Raw genomic sequence first — 4,959 nt, 5'->3', positions numbered from 1 at the left:
TGAGTACCCACATCAATTTTTCATATATTTATAGATATTACATATATGTATATATGAAAAATATATAAAAATACATGTGGGTACTCAAATGAAAGCTCTTGATGAGTGTAACGTCAGGATGAGCTTATATCTTAAAAAATGTAAATAATAAAACAATGACGTTGTATTTTGTTCACTCATGACATTTTTAACGATATAAGCTCATTCTAAAGTTTCACTCATCGAGACCTTTCATTTGAGTACCCACATCAATTTTTCATATATTTATATATTATGTATATATATATATATATATATATATATATATATATATATATATATATATATATATATATATTTATATATATTATATATATTGTAACAGGGAAAATCGAACTTCCCGGGGTCATTATCGACCCCGATAATTGACGCACGGTAGGTAAGGGTTTTCCCTTACTTTTCGATTTTTGACAAGAGTTTCGACTTGTCACCGGGCGTGCTAATCAAGATTCCCCACTACTGTTCCCGGAAAATGAAGCGGGGCGTAACAATAGGAAAGTTCGAGAGCCTGAGCTGAGGGTTATAAAAGAGCGAGCACGAAAAACATCGAGGCTTTTTCCCTTCTGGAAGCCAGTGGCCTTTTGCCTTTTGTGAATCAGTGACCTTGTTGAGATTAGATAAGTCAAGAGAGTGCAGTTTTGAACGCCGACGATAGAAAGCAACTACTGAGGAGTTTATTACGGTATTTGGAATTGGACAAGCCCTGACCGGAAGCTAACATAGTGGTTTGAGACGACAAGACGTCAAGCGGCGGAGCCAGCCAAGTTGGACCGGAGTATCAGTCGTCGTTGGATAAAACAATAATTGAGTCTCTAGGTATTTTCGATTAATTTAGGCCAAAATTGATTATTAATTTAATTAAGAGGCTGAAATAATTTAAATTAATTTCTCGAGCGGTCATTTTTATATTAGCAAGTTTTGTACTTTAGAGATTCATGCGCCAAGGTCATTTAGCTAGTTTTGTTATTGGATATTTATTTTAAAAGAGTGAGATTAATAGTTTATTTGTGAATTTACTGTAGATAATTTAATCAGTAATTTATTATAGGCCTGCTGGCTATAATAAATTAATTTAGTTAATAATTTTCGAGATATAAAGAAAAGTAAATTGGAATAAGAAATAAAAATGCGTAATTAAGTCAGTGAAGGTCATTCTAGAGAGTTCTATGGCTGAGAAATTTTGTTAAGACGCTTAGGATTATAACAGTTGATATTTAGAATTTTTTTGGGAAATTAAAGTAGTTAATTTAGCGAATGAATTTATTAAGAAATTTATTGAGTTTAAGAATAATTGATTAGAGAAATTAGCTAAGAAGAATTGATGAATCTAGTAAATTTAGAAGATGAGTAATGAACTTTGTCAATAAAAGTATTTAGTGGATTTTGTAAAGATTATTAGTGGAGATTGAGAAATAAAATAAATTAGTGAGTTTAGTAGAATAAATTGATTGATAATCTTAGTTGAAAATTTAGTTAAGTAAGTTAAAAATGAATTTAGTTAAGTAGATGGATTAATGAATTAAAATTGAAGGTCGGAATTTTGGTATTAAGAAATTGTTGGGCGTAATTTTGGTAAATTTGGAGAATACGAAGTTTTGGGATATAGTTTTATTGGTAATTAAGATGTATGGATAATGAAAGAATTTTGAGAAATGAAGTTAACGTCCGGTGGATGATTTTATATGGAATTGAATAAGATTATATGGTATTCCGTCAGGTAGACGAGGTTGTTTATGTGAAATTAGTTCAGATAATTGAATAATTAAGAAGTTTTTATTGGGTAAAACATGTTGTTTGTTATTCCGTCAGTTGGACGAGGGTTTAAGAAATTAAGAATCTAGATGCGTAATGGTCTATGATTAAATTTAGAAATTAGGAATCTAGATGCGTAATGGTCTATGATTGAATTAGGAAATTAAGGATAGATGCGTAATGGTCTATGTAGAGTTAAGAAATTAAGAAGATAGATGCGTAATGATCTATAGTTGAAAGAATTTAAGGATATTTAGTTATAAGTTTTGGCAAGTGCCTGCGTAGGTGAGAGGTCCTCACAATTAAGTAATTGATAGGTTAATTTTAAGGGTAATATTATTAAGGAATTTTGTTAAAATAAAATTGTTTATATTGAATAAATAATTAAATTGTTAATAATTGTTTCTCAGTATTAATTTTTCAGCCTTTCTCAACTTCTCACGACCCGATCTTTCCTTCTCATGCTCCCCGGTTTCTGGGACACCGAGTATAAAATCCCAGTGGCGCCCTTTTCAAAGAGGAAAGGGTGACCAATTGGACAGGGCTAACCACCCTGTTACAATATATATATGGACTCTGTTATGCAATAGTGTGTTAAGTACATAGGATTTCCATAGCACTTAACACATTAATGCATAACAGTGTCCATATATTGTATATATGAAAAATATATCAAAAATGCATGTGGGTACTCAAATAAAAGTTCTTGATGAGTGTAACATCAGGATGAGCTTATATCTATATAAATGTGAATAATAAAGCAATGACGTTGTATTTTGTTCACTGATGATATTTTAAATTATATAAGCTCATTCTGGAGTTACACTCATCGAGACCTTTCATTTGAGTACCCACATCAATTTTTCATATATTTATAGATATTACATATATGTATATATGAAAAATATATAAAAATACATGTGGGTACTCAAATGAAAGCTCTTGATGAGTGTAACGTCAGGATGAGCTTATATCTATAAAAATGTGAATAATAAAGCAATGACGTTGTATTTTGTTCACTCATGACATTTTTAACGATATAAGCTCATTCTGAAGTTTCACTCATCGAGACCTTTCATTTGAGTACCCACATCAATTTTTCATATATTTATATATATTTTATATCTGTGTATATGAACAATATATCAAAAATGCATGTGGGTACTCAAATGAAAGCTCTTGATGAGTATAACATTGAGATGAGCTTATATCTTTAAAAATGTCAATAGTTAAGAAAATACAGTGCAATTTAACAATATTATTTTTTTAATTTATTGAAAAAGTACCCAAATTTTGTATAGTGTAATTATAAATAACTAGGACTAAAATTTGTGCTGCAATTTTAAAATAAATTATTCAAATGTTTAATATTACGGTGAACTTCAAATTTTCTGATAATTATGAATTTTACTTTTGAAATTACGGTTAAATTATTGATCCTAAAGAAAGAACATAAATATCTTTTTTTATAATATTAAATTTTGAAATTTTGTTTAAAAAAAATTTTTATAGGACCAATATTTTTGCCATAATATCAAAAATTCAAACCATTTATTATAAACAATTATTTTGAATTTACAACAAAAATCTTCGCGCTATAAAAAACACAATTTAAAAATCCAAATTTCTCTTATTAACATTATTAAGGAGGTCCTTTCGCCATCAATGGTAAATAAAAAATATTAGATTACGCATAAAATTAATTTTTATCCAATAGTTAAAGTCCTTATTTATCTACTAGTAAAGTTTAATTTAGTCTTTACCGTGAAAATTTTTGAAAAAAAAATTTTTAAAAATGTTAGTATTTTTTCCGAGTCTTACGAGAAAGTCAGACCTTAACAACTTTCTCGAGTTATGGTATTAACTACCGATTAGATGGGATAAAAAAAAACTCAAAATAAAGTTTTTGAAATATTCAGGTTTGATTTTTTGCAATAAAATATATAGGTTGCCGTGGAATATATGGAGAAATTAAAATTATAAAATCACAAAAAATTCTCAAGCAACCTACATTAAAATGAAGTCAAAACATTTGACAACGTTGCGTAGCGCGCAAGCTTCAGCCGAAGTACAGCGTTGCCAAATCACGGACAGATTACTAGCAGCTGATTTGAAAGAGTCAAATTAATTTTTCTATTTAACTAATTTTTTTTTTTTATTTTCAAAATTTCAACGATCAATGCCTCATATACTATTTATTTTTTAATTTTAGAAATTTTTATAGGTTTTTTATTTTAATTTATCGTATATTGACTACTACAGTTGTTTTGACTCAACTGGAGCGAAAGGACTTCCTTAATAATAATAATCCTTAAGGGTCCATGAAAGAAGATTTGATAACATTTTTATGAGATGATTTTTGGTGCATTGTTTTGAGCTAAATTTTGGACAGTTTTTAATCAAATTTAAACCACATATAAAAAATATAATAAAAGCAGGGAACTAATTTATATATAAAATTTTTACAAAAAAAAAAAATTAATTCATAAGAATAATATCCACTTGTTTATTGATAATTACATTCGGTGCATTATTATTAATAATTGAGATTATAAATAATCGGGTTTATAAATTTTTTATAACTTAGTAGTGACAAAGAATGCAGGGAACTCTTTTTTATAATCATTGTTTCCATAAAATAAACAAAAATTCATTATTTTGACGTAGATTTCTGTAGGCTGTATAAAGTTGCAATTTTTCTTATGAATTAATTTTTTTTTTGTAAAAATTTCATATATAAATTAGTTCCCTGCTTTTATTATTATATTTTTCATATGTGGTTTAAATTTGATTAAAAACTGTCCAAAATTTAGCTCAAAACAATGCACCAAAAATCATCTCATATTTTTATCAAAATGTTATCAAATCTTCTTTTCTGCCCTCTTGGCAACTTTCTGGCCGCTGCGCTAAACAAAGTTGCCACATTCCGGCTACGTCGAGCAGAAAAATAGTATACATACCTTGGCCAGTAAAAAGTGAAGCCTCAGATCACATGTTTGTCAACCTCGGCTTCGCCTCGGCCAACAATTACATGTGATCTGAGACTTTTCTTATTTTACTGGCCTAGGTATGTAATATACTATTCATGGCCCCTTAAATCTCCATCACATAGCAATTACAAATTACTAGACTAAAACATAATAAAATATCCACCAAAAAAAAACTCAC

This window comes from Cotesia glomerata, linkage group LG9 (genome assembly GCF_020080835.1).
Source record: "Cotesia glomerata isolate CgM1 linkage group LG9, MPM_Cglom_v2.3, whole genome shotgun sequence".
NCBI classification, from domain to species: domain Eukaryota; kingdom Metazoa; phylum Arthropoda; class Insecta; order Hymenoptera; family Braconidae; genus Cotesia; species Cotesia glomerata.
This window is presented reverse-complemented; position numbering follows the sequence as displayed.